This window comes from Dasypus novemcinctus, chromosome 8, assembly GCF_030445035.2.
Source record: "Dasypus novemcinctus isolate mDasNov1 chromosome 8, mDasNov1.1.hap2, whole genome shotgun sequence".
NCBI lineage: Eukaryota > Metazoa > Chordata > Mammalia > Cingulata > Dasypodidae > Dasypus > Dasypus novemcinctus.
In genome coordinates, this window is record NC_080680.1 from 32,608,713 (window position 1) to 32,633,369 (window position 24,657).

At 42.5% G+C, this 24,657-nt stretch overlaps 1 protein-coding gene across 12 annotated transcripts in view; it reads right to left on the reverse strand.

The window, feature by feature from the left end:
• GCNT1 (glucosaminyl (N-acetyl) transferase 1) overlaps positions 1-23,458 on the reverse strand; it is a 40,098-nt gene extending 16,640 nt beyond the window's left edge. For 3 of the 12 annotated variants that reach the window (XM_058301643.1, XM_004447457.5, XM_004447456.5), the window contains exons 1-2: positions 22,751-22,842; positions 21,908-22,020 (exon numbers count right to left, since the gene is read on the reverse strand). The gene's annotated coding sequence lies outside the window, so the exon portion shown is untranslated. The other 9 variants (XM_058301639.2, XM_058301640.2, XM_058301647.2 and 6 more) reach the window with 9 other exon arrangements.
• Positions 23,459-24,657: the final 1,199 nt, after the last annotated feature.

Here is a 24,657-nt window from a genome sequence, read left to right on the forward strand (position 1 = left end):
ATTTGGAAACTACATATCCAATAAAGGGTTAATAAAAAGAAGCCCTCAACTTAAGAGCAACAACAAAAAACCCGATTAATAAATGTCAAAAGACTTGAACAGACATCTCTCCAAAGAAGATATTCAAATGGCCAAAAAGCAGATGAAAAGATGCTCAACATCATTAGCCATCAGAGAAATGGTAAATCTAAACCACAATGAGATACCATTTCATACGCATTAGGATAACTGCTATTTAAAAACCAGAAAATAGTAAGTGTTGGAGAGTATTCAGAGAAACAGGAACACTTATTCATTGTTAGTGGCAATGTAAAATTGTGCAACCACTGTGAAAGACAGTTTAGCAGTTCCTCAGAAAGCTAAGTATAGAGCTACCATATGACCTGGCAATCCCACTACTGGGCAGAGGGATCAAAAAAATTGAAAGCAAGGACTTGAACACATATTTAACACACCAATTTCATAGTGGCACTATCCACAACTACCAAAAGATGAAAGCAACCCGAGTGCTCATCAACCAATGAATGGATAAACAAAATATGGCATATACCTACAATGGAATATTATACAGTTGTAAAAAAGGAATGAAGTCCTGATACTTTGGATGTACTCTGAAGACATCATGTTCCATTAAATAAGCCAGGCACAAAAGGACAAATATTGTATGAGTTCTCACTGATTTGAAACAATTCATAGAGTTGTTTCAGCTACTCAGAGTCAAAATCTAGAATATAGGTTTCCGAGGGATGGAGAGGAGACAAGGAACAGGAAATTAAGGCTTAAAATATACAAGGTTCCTATTTGGAATGATGGAAATGTTTTGGTAATGGATGGTGGGGATGGGAGCACCACACTGTGAATTCAATTAACAGCATTGAAATATATATCTGAATATGATTAAAGGGGGAAATGTTAGATTATATATATGGTAACAGAATAGCATTTTTAAAAAAAAATGATGGAACTATACTACACAGTGAGCCCTAAATTAAACCATGGATTTTAACTAATAGCACAGTTATAAAAATGTGCTTTCATCAGTTTTAGTAAATTTTCCCTACCAATGCAAGGTGTTGGTAGTAGGGTGGTATCTGGGAACCCTGTATGTTATAGGCACAATTGTTCTGTAAACCCACAACTTCTCTAGTGAAGAAAAAAAAGGCCCCTCAAGATAACGTACTTCTGTCCCTAGCAGAAGACAAACAGACTTACGGCCCACTAAAAAAGATTCAAGTTCCCTAAGCTCAGGGTTCCCTTCTTGTAATAGGCAGGTATTATCTGGCTCTCTTCACCTGCGCCCTGTGGGAGTTGGGGATCAAAACACTAACATTTTTTAAAAAGTTAATTCATGTTTTTAATTTTTAAAAAAAGCCTATTGCTATGGGTAATAAATAAGTCTTTCATCGCTGGTCTAGGAGTCTTGTGTTTTCTACCAGTATCCATGAAATCTGTGGCAGACTTGTGAGCTTTCAAGTAGGGCAAAATCTTAGACTCTTCATAGTTCTTGATCTTATATATCGACCTCTTAAAACAAAAAGCATTTATAACTTTGTTTAAAATAAAGATTGTTTCTAAGTCTTCAAAGTAATGATAAAAGAGCAAGAAAGATAATCAGTTTTTAAAGATAGCTGATATCAATTAATATTTTAAGCCTTGATAAGCAGATTTCCTTTTCTCCATTCTACCCTCTTTATACAAACACATTGTTAAAAGTCATAAAGCATATTTTATAATACAAAATTTTAAATACATAATAAAATCCATAAACTTTTCAATGCCCTGTTCCTAACTTAATGAATTCTATTTAAAATAGATAAAATAAAATTAGAGTCCATTTATGTGCTCACCTACAGAAGAAAAAAATTAATGCCTGAATTAATGCTATGAAAAGTTGTACAGAATTTTTTCCCCCACATTATACCTCTTTGGGACAAAATGTCTCTTAAATAACTAACCTTGCACTTCATCTTTTACGGGAAATAGTATTCATTCCTCTCTTCTCCTTCCCATTACTCTCCTCAGAGGCACAACCAGAGCCACAAGAAGCTGACAGTCTGGGGAAGGAACTGAAACCTACTGTTCCTGCCTACAAATTTAAAGGAAAGATGAGACACCCCACCCAGTCTGTGCTGCAAAGCCAAAACTTGTGAATTCATCAGGAGGAAATGAAAGGGAAGGGAAGAAGAGACCATTCCATCCGCAGGGATCCAAGAAGGCTTCCTTGATTACAACTGACCTGGATCTTAAATAATGGATAGGAATTAAGATATTAGGATGTAGGAGATTGATGCATTCCATACTTCTTTTCTTGCTCAGGAAGAAGCCTGAAGCAAAAGGAATCTGAAAGTAAGAGATCAGGATGTGCTAGAGAGGAGGAAGATGAGTAAGCGACAGCAGCTGCTTGCCACTCATGGCATCTAACCCAGAAGACCTTCCCCAATGTATCATGTCACTAGGTCTGTTCCCCCAACATGACCCAGCTAATGAGTGAATCTCTAAGGGCATCTGTGGAAATAAGTGTTAAGATTTCAGTGGAGTGATGATAAACAGGGGTCACTTACCCACATACACAGAACGATTAAAATGATCACTTCATAATAAAGAGCCCATCTGAGAAGCAGCCTGATAGGCGGAGAAAAATTCTGTGCAGAAGTAACGTAGCCTGACTCCAGCTCTGGCCTCCCCAGGACAGCTCCTTGTCCATGAAGAGCTCTGCCCAGTAATGATGAAAACACACAAACCTTCCCCCAAAAGGAAGTAAACTGGGAAGAACCAAAACACTCTTCTGGAACTTTCCTTTGTAAATATAAGGCGAACTGCAAGTACACAGAGACTAGGCTTGATTTGGTGTCTATTCTCTGAATGCCCTTCTTTCCTGGCCCTCCAACCCCTGTCCCCCAACACACTGGTGTGTTGCCTGAATATTTCAGACTAAATGTCAATGTTCTTCTTTTGGGTCTCTCTCTTCAATCACCCAGTGAGAGCCTGAAAGGGTCAAAGAAGATCCAATAACTGGCATGGGTCCGTCCTTTCCCTAAGAAAGTAGAGTCACAGAAAAAAAAAAAAGGAGAGATTGGGGCGGTGGCGGTGGGGGGGGGGGGCCAGCAGGGCCAGGTGGTACGCATTAAGAAAGAACTCTCATTCCAAGGGTCGTCTCCTTTCCTTCCAGGTCAAGCGTGTCCTCAGCCATGAGAGCGGGGCCTCGGCTGGAGCTGCAGGGCTTAAAGAACCTGGCAAAAGTGGACGCGATGCAGGCTCTGGGCCCCTCACTTCCTAGAGGACGTGAAGACTGTGCGCCCTCAAGGCTTAAGAGCCCCACTCTTCCCCAGTACTTTCTCAATATCCTTCATCCAACTTCTGTCTAAATTTAAATTTTACAACTAGAGATATATACAGACTTACCCACCCAAGATTCATACACTCCCTTGAAAGCCAAAGCAATGCCTATTATTATACCTAAATCACAGAATTAAGACAGTAGTGCTTAGGAAAAGCATATGATTTTCCTAGTCTGCCTCTGGGACATAGTTTAAACTTTGAGGGTTATTTTGTAATACAACCTCTTTGCAATGATTTTGATTTTTATAAAAAGATGCCACTGGATTATAACCTGACTAGACATCCTCAGATAAGTGAGCACCAATAAAAAGGAACAGGATATTTAAATGAATTGAAGAAAATATATTAGAAGGGTAAAGGAAGGCATGAACCCCAGGTTTTGCCTGAAAGGGGAAAAAAAAAAGGACCTTTTTCAAGTTTACAGCCCTGAAAATTTTGGAGATATTTTATCTGTCTGACTCCCTCTCAGTGGCCAGTATTTCCTACTGCCTATGCCACTTCGGTATGACCTCATATTTTCCTTCAAGTATGAGTAACGGCTAGACTAAATTTTAAGTCAGAAAAATCTGTCCTCCAATGCAGTAAGTAGAATTCATTTGCAAAGGATATTCCTGATAGGCTTTGACAGCAGAAGCGGATCTATTAATGCTTAAAAAAAAAAAGGTAATAGTATTTTTTAAAAGGAATCTCTGCCACATTACTACTGCAGGCCAAAAAAGAGCAAATGATCTGACTGCCCACTAACACTCCAGCCTGAGGAGTAATGAACTTTTTGTCTTTCCTCCAAAACTAGGTAGTCGATAGTAACTGAATTACATAGCACCAGTTTTAAGGAATCAAAAGTTTAGATGTGAAAGGCTCTTTAAAGTTCATTTTGCCCACTTTTAAAGATGAAAAAACTACAGCCCAGAGGTTACACAGTTGGCTAGGCCATTAAGTCAACGAGTCGTCCACAGGGACACCTATGGTGGCACTGCTGTAGGCCCTGAGGCCACCAAGCTGGGTGAAATCGCAAACTACCTGAGCTCATCTTGCTGGCCACAGATCCTAGGTTTTCTGAACAATCTCAATTTCAAGTCTCTAGCCTCCTAAAGTCTCCCAAAGTTCCAGAAATTCTAATTCCAAAATACTAGATTCCCTCATCAAATTCCAGATGCCACCATGTATCAGCATTTTTGACTTGCTAAACATGACTACTAGGGTAGGAATCCTTGTTCCAAACTACAAGATAATAAAACTAAACTTCAGCAAGAATGCAAAGTGGTCTCTTTGCCCGATTTCCTTCAACCTGTTCAAAATCCAGCTTGACCCCTACCTTTCCGAAACCACAATGATCCTCCTTTCTTCGACATCCAATATCATTCACTGTTGGAGGTTGCCTAGTAAAATAAAAAGCACGAAGCCAACAGAAATGAGCGTAAGTGCTAAGCCACTTCGTAATATGTGACTTCAGCAAGTTACTTATTAACCTTTCCAAGCCTCAGTTTCCTCATCTGAAAAATGGAGCTCATAACAACCCCTTATTGGGTGGATGGTAAAATAACCTGGAGAGCAATTGGCACAATGGTCGGTACAAAGCAGATGCTCAATAAACAGAATTATCAACACCTCTCACTTTCACACTCTTAATCCCACATAACCCTGTCTCCTTTAATCCACAGGCATGCTTTGGTGAGCTCCTGGTGGCGAGGATCTAGTCTGCCTTAGGCTTCTTCCCCCAGCCTCCTTCCCTCACTTCTACACACACTGTTCCCTGACTCACTTATTTGAAAATCCAACCCACTTCCCACCCCTCTACCGCTCTACCTAAAAAAAGGAGGGTAATATTTTGGATGCTTTTTGTTAAATGTGCCTTGTAGGTCACACTCTTTATCAGATAAGAAAACTAAAGGACAATACTGGAATGTTCCAAATTATAGTGTGCCAGGGAGGGAGTGTTAAGCAAATTCCCAACACTCAGGGTTGGGTCTTAAAGAAACCAGAAAGGAAAGGTCTCCTCCTGGTTGGTGTTCTCATCTGTCCTTGAGGTTGACCTTGCCCTTTTGGACTTGGGTCTCCTCCTCTGCCCAAAGGAGAGGTTGGGTTTGATGACAGGTCTCCAGCTCCTGAATGACAAAGGGCAGAGGCAGTGAGAGATGGGTGGGGGAGGCTGAACAGCTACTGGGCTGTGCGTCAGGAAAGTGGAGGATGGTAAGTAAGGAAGGCCTGCAGAGGGCAAAATACTGTTCCGCTGTATTTCCTCAACAGTGGGAAACATTTTTCCCCTTACATTAACATTTCTTGAAACTGATACCCATTTGATACACTGTCAAAATAGGTTTGCATTTCTGTGGTGGTGTTTCTTATTTCTTCAAAGAGCTATTAAACTGATGACGCATTTACAGTCAAACTGTCTCAGAAATGAGGATATTGTTAACATTAATAGTCAGCAAGCTAACGGGTGGTGGTGATGGTGGCACCGCACTGGGAATGTAATTAACACCGCTGAACGGTACACTTGAAAATGGTTAAAAAGGGTAGTGTTAGGTTTGTCTCTTACCACAATAAAAATTAAAAAATAGTCAACAAGCACCCTGCCAAGCATTTTACATGTATTTTCTCATTTAATTCTCACAACCTGTAAGTTGAATAAAAGCTACTTTTATTCTCACTTAACAGTTAAGGAACCTGAGGCTTTAGCTACTCTGAAGAGGGCCATTTGCTCTAGTTTAGCAGCAGTAAGAGGTGAGGCCCCAGCTCAACCCAGGGCTAACTCCCAGGGAGTAGGAGGAGCAAAGCAGAGTCTCACTTCCTGGCCAAGAACAATACTGGATCCAGTTATTAACAGCTTCTCATAATACCTTGCCCCACCTCCTGACTGTTCAAGAAGCCCAGAAGCTCCCAAACCTTCCTGCAGGTGCAAATAAGACAAATTCACCTTCTGAAGGCTTCAGTCCTTAGATTAACCAGAGCAACCTCTTCAACCCTCACCTGAGCTCTGAATGGGCCTTTCTAAGCAGCTTCATAGAACGGTAAACTGTGTCCTCCATTTTCATTCGCTCTAAATTACCTTTAAGTATCACTTGGTAAACTTTAAATTCTTCCCTAAAGCCAGGAATGAAATAATTCTGTGTAATAGCGTGGAAGGAGGCTTGTGAGCTGAGGTGTTCAGAATAAGACATTAAAGGGAAACGGACTTTGGCCCAGTGGTTAGGGCGTCCGTCTACCATATGGGAGGTCCGCGGTTCAAACCCCGGGCCTCCTTGACCCGTGTGGAACTGGCCATGTGCAGTGCTGATGCACGCAAGGAGTGCAGTGCCACGCAAGGGTGTCCCCCGCGTGGGGGAGCCCCACGCGCAAGGAGTGCGCCCGTGAGGAAAAGCCACCCAGCGTGAAATGAAAGAGCAGCCTGCCCAGGAATGGCGCCGCCCACACTTCCCGTGCCGCTGACGACAACAGAAGCGGACAAAGAAACAAGACGCAGCAAATAGACACCAAGAACAGACAACCAGGGGAGGGGGGGAAAATTAAATAATAAATAAATAAATCTTTAAAAAAAAAAAAAAAAAAAAAAAAAAAAAAAAAGAATAAGACATTAAAAATAAGCCACTGAATACATTGCAAATGTGCACGGAAAAAAGCAGACACCCAAACCTATCTTCGTGAGGGGGTAGAGGGGATGAGGGGGATGTCTTTTCCTCCATTTTTTTTAAGGAGGTACTAGGCATTGAACCCAGGACCTCTTTATGGGAAGCAGATGCTGAACCACTTGAGCTACACCCACTCCCCTCATATATTTTTGTAATGTTTAAAAAAAAATTTTTTTTAACTTTTAAAAAGAACGGCTTTATTGAGATATAATTTATATACTGTGAAATTTACTCATGGTAAGTCCAGAATTCAATGAGTTTTAGTAAATTTATAGAATTGTGCAACGATCAAACAATCCAATTTTAAAACATTTCCATCACCCCAGAAAGATCCCTCATGCCCTTTTATAGTCAGTCCTCGCTCCAACCCCCAGCCTCAGGCAACCACTAATTGATTTTGTCTCAGTAGATTTGCCTTTTCTGGCTATTTCGTATAAATGGAATGGTATAATATGTGGTCTTCTGTCTGGTTTCTTTATCAGTTAGCATAATGGTTTTTTAAAAAGATTTTATTTATTTATTTATTTATTTCTCTCCCCTTCCCCCTCCCCACCCCCGTTGTCTGTTCTCTGTGTCTATTTGCGGTGTCTTCTTTGTCCGTTTCTGTTGTTGTCAACGGCAAGGAAATCTGTGTTTCTTTTGGTTGAGTCATCTTGTTGTGTCAGCTCTCCGTGTGGGCAGCACCATTCCTGGGCAGGCTGCACTTTCTTTCGTGCTGGGTGGCTCTCCTTATGGGGTGCACTCCTTACAGGGCGAACTCCTTGCGCATGGGGCTCCCCTATGCGGGGGACACCCCTGCGTGGCAGGGCACTCCTTGTGAGCATCAGCACTGCGCATGGGCCAGCTCCACACAGGTCAAGGAGGCCCAGGGTTTGAACCATGGACCTCCCATCTGGTAGACGGACGCCCTAACCACTGGGCCAAGTCCGCCGCCAGCATAATGTTTTTGAGGTACATCTGTGTTATAGAATGTATCCGTTCCTTTTCATTGATGAATAGCATACCACTGTTAGGATATACCAAATTTTGTTTATCCATTCATCAGTTGAAGGACATTTGGACTGTTTCCACTTTTTGGCTCTTATGCATAATGCCACTATGAACACACACAAGTCTTTGTGTGGATATATGTTTTCATTTCTCTTGGTAGATACTTATGAGTAGCATGGCTGGGTCAAATGGTAAATTTATCTTTTTTAGAAGCTGTCAAACTGTTTCCCAAAATGGCTGTGCCAATTTGCATTCCCATCTCAATATATAAAGTTTCCAGTTTCTCCACATCTTTAACAATGCTTGTTATTATCTGCCTTTTTTATTATAGTAGGTGTGGAGTGGTATTTCATTGGGGTTTTAATTTGCATTTTCCAAATAACTAATGATGTTGAGCACCTTTTCATGAACTTATTAGCCATTCCTATATTTTCTTTGTTGAGATGTCTATTCAAATACTTGCCCCCCCCCCCTTTTTTTTTCTAGGAGTTCTTTATATATTCTGGATATAAGTCCTTTATTGGAAAAATAATTTGCAAATACTTAGTCTCAGTCTGTGGCTTGTCTTTCCATTTTCCTAATGGTTATCATTGAAGCCCAAGAGTGTTTACTTTTGATGATGTCCAATCAATTAATCAATCTTTTCTTTTATGGATCATGGTTTTAGTATTGTATTAAGAACTTGTTACCAGTCAGGGTTCAACCAGAGAAGCAGAATCAGTAGGAGATTATGCATAATCTGTATATATGTGTATGTATATATACTATAATACATAAGAAATATGGGTTTGATATAGGGAATTGATTTATGTAAGAGTAGGGTCTGGTTAAGGAATTTCTGTTAAGATTGTATCTCTCTGCCTAAAACTAGGCCTTCAGGTCCACAGGGGAAGCAGTCAGTAACACCTCACAAGCATGGACTGACACCAGTGTCTGTCCTTTTTTTTTTGCCCCTCATTCATGAAATATTTATTAAAATAACACATTTAGGGGGGAAAAATCAATAGTTTACACATCATTACTGAAAACTGTATACCATCATACAAAAAAGGATTCTATTTGCGGAAATTGCTAATTTATGGCAAGTTCCACTTTCAGAAATAAAACCACAAAATAACACAATCTAATTCAATCTTTAAGGCTGGCATGCTGAGCAAGGAAATGTTCTTATTCCTTGTAGGAGTTTCTTCTTCACACTGTCAGGTACCAGAGCTCTGCCTTTTGTAGTGATTTCAGCCACCAAGGCATCACCAGTAAATAAAGTTCCAGTCCTTTCTCTTTAATTACCTTTTTACAGTGTGCCTTCAGTAGATCCTTCCTGCCACATTCAAGTAATTTAGCTCTCAGCACTCTTTCAGGCATTCTCTTTCTCCAGGTTCTACCAATTTTTGGTTAATCGCTGCTCTTATCTGCACGTCTTTGTTCATCTTGCTAACTACCATCACCCCAGGCGAGGGTCGTCCCTTCTCAGGGATGAAATGGCCCTTACACTGACTACCCTCTTCAGCTGTCCAGGCTTCCAATGTCTGTTCTTGTTGTCTCTGACCTTGGTAACCAGGGTATCTTGCAGAACTGGATCTTGTCAAAAAACTAAACACACACGCTAGTCCGGGGAGTCAAAACTTAAGGAGGGATTCAAGGGTAGCCGAGCAATTTGCAATCCCTCACACTGCTACCTGCCAGGATGTAAGCCAACAGGTCGGCAGCAACATGTGTCAGCTAAAAAAGGGCTTTTCCTTCCTTGTACCATCTAAGGCTTGCAAAAATCTCTCTTGCAGCAGATCCTAACAGGAGACATACAAGGAAGAGGATTCTGCAAAACATAGTTCCAAGTTCAGTGGAGCCAAGATGACACATTACAGTTATCAAGTAACTTTTCTCTTAACAAAAAGTCTTGAAGATTTTCTCCAGTGGTTTTTTCTAAAAGTTTTACAGTTTTTTTTACTTTATTTTAGGCCTATGAACCATTCTGAATTAATTTTTGTGTGCATGGTGTGAGGCAAGATTATATAATCATCTTTTTGGATAAGATCCTCCAATGATCTTAGCACCATTTGTTGAAAAGACTATTCTTTCCGCATTGAATTGCCTTAGCAACTTTGTTAAAATCAATTGACCATAACCATAATGGTTTAATTCTGACTTTCAATTTTGTTCCACTGATTTATATACAGATATGTCTACCTTTATGCCAGCATCACATTGTCCTGAGTAGCTCTATATAGAAGGTTCAGTTTTTAAATCAGCTAGTGTAAGTCCTCCAAGTTTGTTCTTTTTCAAGTTCTTTTTCTGAACTTCAAGTTCTCTTTCAAGTTTGTTCTTTTTCAAGTCCTTTGCATTTCCATATGAACTTTAGGATCACTTTGTCAATTTCTACCAAAAAAAAAAAAAAGCAGCTGAAATTTTGATTATAATATAGATCTGGGGAGAAATGCCATTTCAACAATATTGAATCTGCTAATCTATGAACATGGATTTCTCTCTTTATTTAGGTCTTCTTTAGTTTCTCTCAGCAATGTTTCATAATTTTCAGGGTAGAATTCTTGCACATCTTTTGTTAAATTTACTCCTAAGTATTTTATTCTTTTTCGGGTCATTGTGACTGGAACTGTTCATTTTGAATTGCTTTTTGCTAATATATAGAAATACTACTCAATTTTGTAAATTGATCTTATATCATGTGGCCTTACTGAATTCAGATGTTAGTCCTAGTACTGTATGTGTTTGAATTTTTAATTTTCACTGTTATTTTATTGCAAACTGATGGAAAATGGCCTCAATCTTCCAACAAAAGCTCTAGTTAAAGATATTTGCAAAGCATTATAGTGAAGATAATTTCCAAAAGAACAAAAAGCCATTACAACCGCCCTCCTTTTATGCAGTATCAGAGTTTACTTTTCACATTTTTCTCTGGTGGCTTGTCCACGTACACTACAGATTTACATTGTTGCTCAAAGAGAATAAGCCAAATGAGATGCAGTTATCTATTTGTTTTTCTCATTTAACAGACATCAAAGAGTCTTCACTGTTCTTTGCCACACTTAGTTTGTGTTTCCTTGTAGTGTATTCAGGGTTTTTCAAATTTATACTGTTATAAACATGAGCTGTGAGTATTTTCATATATTCTTAGCTTTGTTTTCTCTTGGCTTTTAAAGGATTTCTTTGGAATTTCCAGGACTGGGATTCTTGGGTCAACATTACATTTTTATGGTTCAACTGACTTCCAAAGGTACCATACTTATTTATTTTGCCACCAGTAATACTGAAGTACAATTTTTCCTACATTTATTGTATAATTATTACACATATGAATAGGTGTGTACTTTTGTCAACACTGCAGCTGTAAAATAGTATATCACTGAGGTTTTACTTTGTATTTCTTTACTAGTGGCTGAATATTTTTCTTGAGTTTCTTTACAGGTGAGAAGCAGGAGAGTATGGTAGCAATGATTTCAGGTTCTGCAGCCAAAATGACTCCAGTAAATCCTTAACTAACCTCTCTGCTTCAGCTTACATGTAAAAAAAATAAACTAGTTAGCTTTACACAATTTAATTGGGAATGATCATGCATACCTTAAGAGTTTTATAAAGAGTGAGTCAACCTGTAAAACACTTATCTGTATATAACACATAATAAACCATCAAGAAACATTAGCGATTCATTTATTATTGTTTTTATTTCCTCTTGTCTGAACTTTATTGAAATTTTTAATTCACAAGTAAAGCTAACTTTTTTGGACCTCGAAGCTGAGAAATCATTTTTAAAGTTTACTGACAAATACCTGAAGGGTCTCAATTTAATTCCACACTGAGTATCTATTTTAACAAAGCAGATTCCTAAGTTCTGGAAAAAAATATAAACATAAATAACACATACTCCCTGAGCTCATGAAATTCACACAGTGGTTATTTACTGAGCTTCAGGGGCAAATTACAGGTTTGGTCAATAGTTTAAAACTATTTTGGGAACAATGCATCCATTGTAGAGCTGAAAGGATCTTTAAACAGCATCTAGTCCTAGATGCTTGATCTAGCTATTACTAGATCTTGTTGAAGGGGTAGATTCTGAGGTCCAATAAATTAAGAGAACTCTAGGCATAAATAAAGCTAAACCCGATTCTGTACTGCTGGGCTTCTTAGCCCTAAGACAGTAATGCTCATTGTAATATACTTAGAAATAGGGTATTCAATATTTCTCCAAGGTTTTTGACCAAGAAAACTTTACAGGAGCTTATCACCCCACAGCGAAATGTGTCTCTCTAGTGCTTCCCAAAATCCATTCCCCTCTGGAACATTCAAGGAAACTGGGGGCCAGAGTCTGGTAGACCTACCCAATCACAAATTTTTAACATTAAGTGACTTTTCTAAGGTTCAACAATTAGTGGAAGGGTAGGGCTACCATAACATGGGGCTTCACCCGTGTAATATCCTTTTATACTCTGCTGCCTCAACTCAATTCTACTTTTTATTTTCTCCCAGTTAGGGCCACCCATAGAACCCCAGATGGGAAATCTGGCATTCCTTTGTGGTTAATGTCAATCAAACATCGGTTCTCTTTTTATTATTTGCTTCTTCAATACAGATCAAATTTTATAATCACCACCAGGAAAAAAAAAAAAAAAAGGAAAAACACCTCTGTATGAGCCAAAAAAAAAAAAAATCTAGTCTAAATTCTATTTTACATTCACATTTAATTTTTGACCAAAAATTGTATTGCCAAGCCTGATCAATCTACTCTGTAAGCCAAACAAATTTGTTTTCCCAAATTACATCCACCAGCAAAAACTGGTCCCTTTCATAACTGAAAAGGACATTCCCCCAAATTGTCAGAAATATCTGTGTATACTAAAAAAGGCACTCATTTAGTGGTTTTGTACACTTTTTAAAAAATCATGTATTTTTATAGCCCTGCCTCACATTTTCAGGAAACTCCCAAGTTCTCTGATAAAAGGTAATAATTTACTTTAAAAGTACTTCTGCACAGCCATCTATACCCTGAAGGCTGGGAAAGGTTACACACCCTAATTAGGAACAGATTCCAGTGACGGTTGACACTCTAGCAGCAGCTACAAGTGCTTTGGGCATTTTAATCAAGCCAGAGGTTTTGTTAATTAGCATAAAGGATGCGAGAAATGGGTTCACTGTGATGAAATGTGCAGTGCTTCATCTATGTGAACAGACTAGGGATACTTTAGAGGCACTTCCTGCACTCGCAGGAAAATAAGACAAGTACACTTGGCAAGTCCCATAGCCTGGGCCCTTCGGGATGGAGTCCCAGGCTCATTCCTGTGTCAAGATGCTGATTCCAGAAAACTCTTGATCACCTGACTGTCCTGGATGGTCAGCTGAGTCCTGCTGCTGGAAAGCAAGATGCATGTGCCTTACATGACCCTCTCCCTGGAGCGCAGTCCACTCAGAGGGCCTGGAAGGGGCAGCGTTGACCAGGCACTTGCGCTGACCTTCCTCGCCTGCTAGTACAGCTGCCTGGGAGTGGAGGTGGAGCCCTCACCTACTGCTACCTGCTTATGAGAAAGAACCAAACTGGTTTAGGCCAGTTCACAACAAAAGCTCTGGGCACAATAGAACTGAGGTCCAGTTGGCGAGGAAAGAATAAGAAACAAAATCTTTTCATCTATGTTGAAAAGATTTAAATTTAAAGCAGTTACCCGCCCTGAAGCAGGAGACTAAACCACAAGATTTCTTAAAGTTCCTAAATTCAAAGTGGTGCATTTAAAGGAAGTTTAATGTTGATTAAATTGTATAGAGAAAGCGCCAGGGACACCTCCCCAAGAACCCTGCCCCAGCCAAAACCTCATGCCTACTTCCTCCCTGAATACACTTGAGTTTCTTCTTGCCATCTTTAAAATTCCCACCAAAGCAGCAGATCCAGATAGCCAATCAAGCCCCTGGGTCAGTTTGACCCAATACAAAACAAAGCCCATCTGCCCTAAACACACCCCTAGAAGATGAACAAACCCTCATCCAATCAATAGGAGTCAAGCTAACTTCCTTTTCACGTCTGTAGAAATCGTCTGCCATTCCTAGAACCCTTACCTACCTGCCCTTGCAAGAGCTCTCTGGCTTCCTCTGCTGCAGTAAAACTCTGACGTCCCGAATAAAATGCTGTAGTTCACAAACTCGACTCCGATTTGCCTTTTGACAATGTACACATCTCAAGACAAACCGGACACACACATTATTCATCGTTTTTCAGAGGTGAGCACTTACTTTTACTTTGGTAGGGATTTTATTTTCCACTGGTTGGTCTACAGGAAGTGTATCATGGAAAGAGAGGCAGTTTTTTAGGTTATGTTTTTTTTAAAAGAAGTACAGGGGATTGAACCCAGGACCTCATACATGTAAAGCAGGTGCTCAACCACTGAGCTACACCTGCTCCCAAGAGACAGTTTTTATTAAAAGTTTATGAGGCATACAAATTTTTAAATTGTCCTATTTATAAATAAATATATGTACAGAGGGCACTTACTCAGTTTTTATTGAAAAGGTTGCAAATTTTTAAAATTACAAACCTTATGAGTGAACACTTGGAGTTAGTGTGCTCCATATGTGTATATTCATTTTAAAATAGTTTGTAACACTGTAACAATTAGGTATATTATAAACCACACAGGAAGCGGCTGTGGCTCCATCAATTAGGCTCCTGTCTACCATATGGAAGGCCCTGGGTTCGTGTCCCAGGGCCTCCTTGTGAAGGCGTGCTGCCCCACGCCCGTGGAAAGCTGACGGCCTGCACCCACGGAGAGCTGGCGCAGCAAGATGACACAACAAAGGGAAACAGAGAAGAATGCACAGAGAATGGATCCAGAGAGCAGACACGAAGCCAGCCGGGGGGCGGGGGGGGGTTTAAACGTAATTTAATTTAAAAAAAACACAAAGGAAAAGAAATGAAACCTATTAGCTTTAACTATCTGCAGTACAAAATTGCTTCTTCACTACAAATGATTACCAGTATACCTTGTTTTATTACACTTTGCTTTATTGTGCTTGGCAGATACAGGTTTTCACAATATGAAGGTTTGTGACAACCCTGTGTTAAACAAGTCTTTTGGTGCCATTTTCCCAACAGTACATGTTCACTTTTGTCTCTGAGTCACATTTTAATTAAGGTAAGTACGTTGCTCTTTTAGACATAATGCTATTGCACACAACTACAGTATGCACTGGAAAACCAAAAAATTGGTGTGACTCGCTTCATTGCAGTATTTGCTTTATTATGTTGGTCTGGAACTGAATCTGCAATATCTCCAAAGTATGTCTGTATTATCTGTAATAAAAGCAATTAAGTAGCCTTCCTTATTTTTTAAATATCTTAAATATTTTGTGTACAGTATTTTGAAGGTCTGCTTCCAAGTTCCATACAGTTTAACTTTTTGTTTTAATGGCTGTCTGGGCTGACCGGGATGCATTAGCGATGTCAGTAGTTCACCCTTGGCTCCCAAATCATAACCCTTGATTTTAATCCATCCACCAATTAGACAAAATTTTTTGATGAAATTCAGCTTTCAATCAAGTGTCTTTTTCAAACTATTAGCAGGTGTTAAATTTTTATAAATATAACAAATGGATTCCAAGTTCACTGATACTCTACACTTAAAAGACTTTAAAACTAGTTAGACTACTGACAGGTACAGCAACATTGGAAAAGGGCAGTAAATCTGGAAATCATGACTTTATATTAAAGAAATATGTAACTGGGGAGCAGATGTAGCTCAAGTTATTGAGCACCTGCTTTCCACATGGGAGGTCCTGGGTTCAGGTCCAGATGCCTCCTAAAAAAAACAAAACAAACAAAACAAGCAGGGAAGCAGACGTAGCTCAACTGATAGAGCATCTGCCTACCATATAGGAGATCCAGGATTCGAACCCAGGGCCTCCTGGCCAGTGTGGTGAGCTGGCCCACGCACAGTGCTACCATGCTCAAGGACTGCCATGCCACGCAAGGGTGTCCCCTGCATAAGGGAGCCCCACATGCAAGGAGTGCCCCCCGCAAGGAGAGCCACCCCATGCAAAAAAAGCGCAGCCTGCCAGGAGTGGCACCACGCACATGGAGAGCTAACGCAGTAAGACTACACAACAGAAAGAAATGCAGTTTGCAGTGCTGCCAAAAATGCAAGCGGACACAAGATCACACAGCAAATGGACACAAGAGAAGAGACAACGGTGGGCATGGGGAGACAGAAAAATAAAAATAAATTAAAAAACAAAACAAGCAAACAAACAAAACCAACTTGGGAACTTGTGTGGCTCAGCAGTTGAGTGCTGGCTTCCCACATATAGGGTGTGTCTGGGGTTCAAGCCCCAGCTCGGTACCTCAAAAAAAAAATTATTATAAAACTTCATGTACTATCATGTCATGCCATGATAAACTTTCAAAACAGTCATTGTTCCTCAGCTCCTTCAGCTGAAGGGAGAGCGCCTGGAGGGAATCAGGGTCTTGGCCCACCTGTCACCCATTCAGGGCTAAATTCTAAGTACACCTGTTGAGGGATGGTCTCATTTAAAGCTCGTGTATTTATAAAATTGAACAAATGAATGCCACACAGGGCCTCAAAAATTGCAATCCCTCACAGTATTTTTAATAACTGGATGAGTGGGATCCTGTCTGGGTGAAGGGCCCCTCTTCTCCACCTCAAAAAACCCACACTCACCAAAGAGGACACAAGACTGAGGAAGGCACCACAGACAAGCAATACAGCTTGACTTTGTTCTTAAATATTCATAAAATTATAAATAGATGTTATCGTTCTTTCCTTCAACACCCCAGAACACTGTCACTCTCATCTTGTCTAGATGCCAACACATGTGGCTCACAATGGCGTCAACCCCACTTTCTAACCTTCATAACTGACACACTAAGCTCCAGGTAATGGGGGCTGGAGCAAAATATGGCAGAGTGGCTGAAATGGACTGGTGGCCACCCCCTAGGGGAGTGGCTCTTAGCCTTGGCTGCACACTGGAAACACTGGGAAACTTTCAAAAAGTACCAATACCTGAGACCCCTCCCAGAGATTTGATGGAGTTGGCCTGAAGTTTGTCCAGGGTATCAGGATTTGTAAAAGCTCCCTGGGCATTCTTAATGTACAGTCAGTGTTAAGAACCATTATTTTCAACTAGTATCAGGGTGGTGAGAAGGAGCTTGAAATGGCCCTTCATCTCCAAGAGCCTCCCCCCTGTGGTTCTGATGTCCATCAAAAGGTATGCTCTCAGTTGAGCATCACTGCCTTTAGGCACCAAGTTAAAGGTGGGAAGCAATTTGTAGAAGAGGTGGTAAGTGACTACAGGGCCAGGCTTAATGGTAAGCAACATCATTCATTCGCTATACTACCCATTAAACCCATCACAAAGCTCAATAAGCAGCAGCCAGGAAGTGGACTTGGCCCAGTGGTTAGGGAGTCTGTCCACCACATGGGAGGTCCGCGGTTCAAACCCTGGGCCTCCTTGACCCGTGTGGAGCTGGCCCATGTGCAGTGCTGATGCGCACAAGGAGTGCCCTGCATGCCGTGCCACGCAGGGGTGTTACCTGCGTAGGGGAGCCCCACGTGCAAGGAGTGCGCCCCATAAGGAGAGCCGCCCAGCATGAAAGAAAATGCAGCATGCCCAAGAACGGCACGGCACACTCAGAGAGCTGACACCACAAGATGACACAACAAAAAGAAACACAGATTCCCGTGCCGCTGACAACAACAGAAGCTAACAAAGAAGAAGATGCAGCAAATAGACACAAAGAACAGACAACTGGGGGGGGGGAAGGGGAGAGAAATAAATAAACAAATCTTTAAAAACAAAACAACAAAGCTTTCAAAAATAAAAAAAAATAAGCAGCAGCCCTCACAATTTCTGGCCCCCAAATCCACAGGCATCTCTATCCATTCTTTCCACAGGCATCTCTATCCATTCTTTCCTTCTCTCCTCCTCTCCTTCCAAAAACAAATCCCTGCCCCTGTGTTCTAGAATCATCCTTCTCTGAAGCCTGGTTCTATCATTTCTTTCTGTCTCCCATGTCTTGAGCCTCTCACTCTGCCAAAAACTCCGTAGCATTAGAACACGTTCAAGCTCTCCTATCTCAATTTTTAAAGAAAAGAAGAAATAAAACCACTAGAACCCACATTCCCTCCCTACCCTGCATGTCTACTTGGCTTCTCAGTGGCCTTACCTGACTTCTCCTCCTCTACCAAACCAGTGATCAAACTCTTCAGGGCCAGTCTTTTTCTTATTCTACATCCCTCTCCGGATGATCTTTTTCACTCCTAATAATTATTTACAAGCAACAGCTCCCAAAAATGTATTTCCACCCCAGGTCTATTTTATAAGTTCCTGCTGCCTGCTCCTCACTTGGATGTCTCAAAAGCAAAACATGTCCAGGATGGAAATCTCTTCCTTCCCCCACCTCATTCCAACCTGTTCCCCCTCCAGTGTTCTCTAGCCCCATAAACGGTTTCACCATCCCATCCCACTCAGTTATTTATGTCAGAAACGTCTGAATCATCTTGAGTACCTCCCTCTCCATCAACCATATGCAAATAATCACCACCTTCCTTCTGATTTTAACCACAGACTCAACATCCCCCAACCCCCGCCATCCACTTCTCTCCAGGACCACCACCCCACCCACGCTATTTCTAGCTTCCTCATCTTTCACCTGGGGGTGGGTGCCTTTGCACTGCCAACGCTGACTCATTCTCCCCCTCCCCAGGGCAGCCACGTGACTGTGCAGGTTGGATCGGCATAAGGCAACTGACTGAGGTGCCTTTGGTCCAAGCCTCACCGGAAGAAACACATCTTTTCTAATGGGTCCACCCACCTCCAAACCACTCTCCACACATCAGCAACAGTGATCACTTAAAAAACCCAAATCTCACCTCCTCTCCCGTTTAAAAGTCTTCAATGGGTTCCCACACTCTTCTGTTAAAGCCTAAACCCCTAAAAATGGCCCTTGAGGCCCCTAACTTCTTCCCTCATCCCCAACTTACATTTCCCGCCTTGTTCTCAGCCCTTTCAACCTGGAACTCCCTCCCTCATTCACTGGACCACTTCCTACTCAGGCCACATTTTAAATACCACATTTTCAGGAAGGCTTCCCCAATCAATCCCCCAAACTAGGCTAGGCCCTCAAGTTACATGCTCTCCTGACACCCTGTGCTTTGCAAAGCTCTACTTAGGCTGGTGACTGTGTGATTATTTGCTAGTCTGTCTTCCCCTCTAGCCACTGGACTCCATGTCTCATAAACGCAGAGTCACTCCATCTTGTTCACAGCTGTATCCCCAGACTAACAAAGCCTGGTGCCCAGTAAACAGCTGTTAAATGCAAGCTGCCTGGCCGCCTCTTTAGCAAGAGAAAAATTTACCACAGGAGAGTTTCTTAGTAACTTTATTACACTGATTGCAAACACAGGCAGGACCCCTGACTGAAGAATTGCAGTCAATGAATTGCAAACTCTGGGTCCCTGGGGGCAGATGTCCTATGCTCTGTTTTGGATTTGCGTTTGCAGCCATCTTTTCAGCTACAGAGGAAGTGTTTCACCAGGGCCTGTTTCAAGGCAGGAGCAAAAGGCCCCACCCCTGCTTGGGTTAATGCTCTGCCTCCTGGAGACATCTTGAAATTCTTAAATTTTGAACAAGGAGACTGGTAAGTTACCACGCCACCCTAAGTTTAACGAATTTGATTTCTGGAAGGAGCTAATGGGTAGCCAATCCCTTACTAAGGATGCATCATCTTTTACAACCAGAGCTGTGTTTTTTAACTTCCCTGAGCTTACAGAAGACCTAAAAAAAAAAAAAAGAGGATCAAATTTTCAGAACACTTTTTTCAAAAAATTCAGATATGAGAAATATCATTTGTCATTGAGAGCTCCTAAATTCATAAAGTTAGGATTTTTCATGCAGAGTTACATGCTAGTAGTCTCTCTGACTGCTGTTAGCTAAAAAGTTTTTTTTTCCCTAAAACTATAGCCTACTCGGCACATGATATAATCATGCCAAGTCTCAGTATTAAAATGTTTGCTTAGAACTTTTGGTTTGGGGATTCAAATACTTAGGGATTGTTCCCATTTTCACACATCAACAAACATGGTGAACTGCTACTCCGTCATCTTAAAAAAAAAAATGGGAGGGAAGCGGATTTGGCTCAACTGGTAAGAGCGTCCGCCTACCACATAAGAGATCCAGGGTTTAAACCCAGGACCTCCTGACCCGTGTGGTGAGCTGGCCCAAGTGCAGTGCTGATGTGTGCAAGGAGTGCTGTGCCACACAGGTCTGTCCCCCGTGTAGCAGAGCCCCATGTGCAAGGAGTGTGCCCTACAGAGAGCCACCCTGGGCAAAGAAAGGGCAGCCTGCCCAGGAGTGGCGCCGCACACACGGAAAGCTGATGCAGTAAGATGACACTGACAACAGGTTAGAATTTTCCACTTATCTGAGAATGTCATCACCATTTACAGCAGTTTTTAGCAGTTGGCAGAGAGCTGCAAACCAATGACGCATGAACCAAATTTGACTTGATTCTTGGTGTTTTTAAAAAGAAAAAAAAAGAGCCAAGGGAAGTGGATGTGGCTCAAGCAATTGGGTTTCCACCTACCACATGGGAGGATCCAGGTTCAGTTCCTGGTGCCTCCTGGAGAAAGCAAGCTGACTCAACAAGATGACACAATGAAGAGACACAAAGAGGAAAGACAATGAGAGACACAACAAAGCAGGGGGCCGACCTGGTTCAAGTGATTGAGTACCTCTCTCCCACATGGGAGGTCTCAGGTTTGGTTCCCAGTACCTCCAAAAGAGAAAATGAGCAGACACAGAGAGCACACAGCAAATGGACACAGAGCAGTCAGCGATCACAAACAATGAGGAGGGGGGGAGAATAAATAAGTAAAATAAATCTTTTTTTAAAAAGCCAATATTTAAAACCCAGTTTTATGTTTTTGTTTTTTGTTTTTTTTTTTTTAAAGAAAATAAGGATTTTTTAGTTACTATTGGAAAAAGTAAGAAAAAACGAAAAAGGAAGATCTGGCCTTACTGGGCCAAAAAAGCCCCACCTGGTTACTGGCAGGAGTGCCAGACACCACCCAAGATTTAGCTCAACCAGGCCCATTACTGGTTCAGTCCGGGGGTGATTTCCTGATCCCAATTCTAGGGAGAAACACTTCTCTTAGCACTAAGCAACTAAATTACAAATGGAAAAGAAGAAACATTTGAGCAGAAGTAGTCTTATAATTAGAGAAGAATAAGCCCAATACAAATTTGGGGCCAATACTAAGAAGGTTCTTTCCAGGGCCATTGGTTAGGAAATGCAGAGGAGGTAGCAGAAACCTTCAAATTCTCACTACAAAATGGAAAATATAGCAACCTCTTTGATCTACCAAAAAGCACTTTCTAAAAACTATATTCACCGCACGGTAGAGTGTTTTCAAAAAGAGAGGAGTAAGCTATTTCTGAGAACTCAAAGTTTTCTGAAATTACCATTTTGGAGGCCTGCCAAAAAAAAAATCCATTTCCCAAAAGTCGATAGCCAGTGCTTTTTTTGCCAGAAATGAAATGTCACCAAATCCTCCGCGGCAGCTCCTCTGAAACTGCCTAGGCTCTGAGCAAGTAACTTACACTGAAAGACCATTAACCCCTCCTCCTCCCTGCTATTAAACAAACCTGCCTTTCAGAACAACCCCGAGGTGGGGGCAGAATGCCAAGGAGGGGGGATGACACCAAGTCTCCGATGGCAAGTCTCAAGCCTTCAGACACCTCTTTCAGGTCACAGAAAACTGTGGCTAAATATAGTCTCATCTGGAGGCACCACAGCTTTCTCTAAACACCATACATCCCACCAACTCACCTGCTCTCCTGGTACCTGTAAAAAGACTCTCCCTTCTCGAAAGAAAGAACGAGGAAAAGGGTGTGCAGCGCAACGTTTATACCAATCTACAGATGGTCGGGTCAGAACTTACCTCCACCTGGTCGGTGCCTAAACCCGGCCTGGATCTGCGGGAGTGACCTCGTCCACCAAGAAAGATGTAAAGAGAGATGTGCACTGTTTTACTTTGCCCTGGAGGTGAAAGCTCTGCAGAGAGAAAAGGAGCCGTGAGCAAAAAGCTTCTTCCACTTCGAAAAGCTAGAAACCAAAACTGAAAAAAAACGACTCGAACTGGATATTTAAAACGACAAACCCCACCACTACCGAAGTGTGGCTTCCTGATTTAAAAAGGAATCACCTGTTTCTATAAGGAATCCAGCAGCGCGACTAAGGAGGAAAGGAAAAGGAAGAGGGATGAGAGCTTCAAGTTAGTTTATTCTTTTCTAAGTTTGTGCCCCAGGGCGAGCCATTTATCATCCCACCGCCCTCCTTCTAATCAATAAAATGGGAGTAACTCGCTACGATTAAATGGAGTTAAACGAAGTAAAAGCGCTGGCTCCCAAGAGGCGAGCGTAAGCAACGGGCGTAACTGAACGCTCCCAGCCTGTCCACGCCCGCGATCAACCCCTCCGATGTCTAAGTTCCAATTCTCTGCGCAGACTAGAGGGAAAGAAGCCACCAAAAAGTGACTTTCAGGTGACACCGGCCACCGGTGCCCTGGCCACAGGTTGAAAATCGGATGGAAAAGGAGAGCCGAGGGAGGGGCCGCCGCGCCATCCCCGGCCCGAGCGCACACGCCGGCGGCGAGCTCGCGGCCGGCTCGGCTTCCTCTGCCCCGCCGGAGCCCACCTCGCCCTGGGCAGCAGGGCCCCGGCTACGAGTCAGCTTTCTGCCTTCCATCCTTCCCCCGAAAGGGCGCGGGGAAGGAGACGGTTACCTGCAGCCGGCGCCTGGCCTCCGCGGTGCTCGAGGGCCCCCGGGTGCGCTAACGGCGCGGGGCCGCTCCGCACCCTCCCCGCGCGGCGCTCGGGGCGCACCCGGGCCGCGCCTCCGGCCTCCCACGCGCGCACCCCGCCCCCGGGCCCGCCCCTCGAGGCCCAGCCCCCGCCGCCGCCTCGCCCACCTCCTTCGGCGCCGGGCTGGGGGCGCGCGGCTCCTGAGCCGAGGGCAGGGCGCCCCCTGGGCCTCGCCCGGGGCCGGCGCCCGTGCGCTTCCTCCCGGCAGCTCCTCAGGTTTGCTCTGGTTCTTAGTTCTGGAAACCGCCTGAGGGAGAGGGGCCTGGGCGTGCGTTCCCGACGTCCTAAAAATTGTGCGGCCCTCCCTCGGAGCCAGAAAACGCGACGTGTTGCTTTTCCTGATGTTAAAATGAAAATGTTTGATGACAAAGAAGACAAGAATTTAAATGCCAAGGGTCTTTATATCTCATGACGTTTAGAATCGTCCGTGTAGTTGTTTGCTTTTTTTTTTAGGCGACCGTGGCTTGCGAAATTTATCATTTAAAAACGCATTAAATGCACGTGCATTTTCCCATAAGACCTAAAAATCAGAGCCCAGAACAGGATTTTCTTCATCTTCAAGGCATTCATTCATTCAACACACAGAGATTGAAGGGATGACTGCAAACTCTCGCTTCGCCTCCCCCCTTGTCCTGCTGGGGCTGCAGGGCTAAGCTGGCACCCAGTGAGGAGGCGGGCGTCTGGAAACTGGAGTGCGTGCCTGGTTCCCTCATTCTTCCTCACGGGAGACACGTGGACCCGGATGGCAGGCCTGGGCTGGCGGAGAGGGATCCCCTGAGGCCCCGGGGCTCACCCTCTGGGGCTCCGGATCTGGAGGAGGTTAAATACCCTGGAGGGTGCACGCTAAGACGTGTCCACACCACACCGACACAGAAAGAGGGTAAGGTGGGCCCCTATGCCAAGCACGAGTTAGCCACCCTGGTGGTTTCACGTTCACCTCTCCTGGCCTTTTCCCTTGTGTGCGTTGGGATCATCTGAGAGGGTTGCTGCGGACGCCTTTACACCACCACTCCCCACCCTTGTGCCTGCGTTCCCGGTGAAGCAGCTGGTGTAGGACTGAATGAAATATCCCAGAGGGACGGGGAATCTTGCCTCGTCCTCAAGGGGATTCCACTAATGACAATCTTGGAACCCGTTGTTTTCACATTTTATTTAAGAAAGCAATTTTCATATAATGTACTATGAGCAAGACCTAAAACAAGGGAAATACACGGAGTCCTCTTTTTTTTTTTTTTTGAGTGATATTTTAATAATGAAAGCAAAAGTCTGTCAGAACTAGAGAAAAGTAATTACAATTTGTTCTCTATCTATTGGTAATCCACATGACCATGTTTACTAGAGGCAAAATGATGCTTTTTAACTCCTCAAGTAAAAACGTTGTAGATGCAAATATGCTGCAAAAACCTTTATAATGCATTATGAAATTAAACTAATAAAGATTGGAATTTTAATGTTTGAAGCTATCTCTGCCACTTATCCTTTCCACTAGCATAAACCATGTTTCCTCCCTCCTACATTTGACCAGTTTTATCTTCTTGTGTGTCAGTCAAGGATATTTTAAGTGTGTTTATTTGTCAATACTTAGTATGCCTTCAAGCATACTCTCAGACTTTTTAATTACTAAAAGGGTGGTTACAATTTGTAACTGGCATCCTACGTTGGACCTTTGAATATATGATGCTAAAGAAATGCTAATTCTGCTCTGTAACAAGGCTTATACAATATTATTTTACTTCAGTTACATTGTGGATATTGATGTACTAATCTGATAATCTAATGTTAGTGCAGCATGTTGTTTTGATAAGAAAGTTAATTTCAAGGTCCAAAC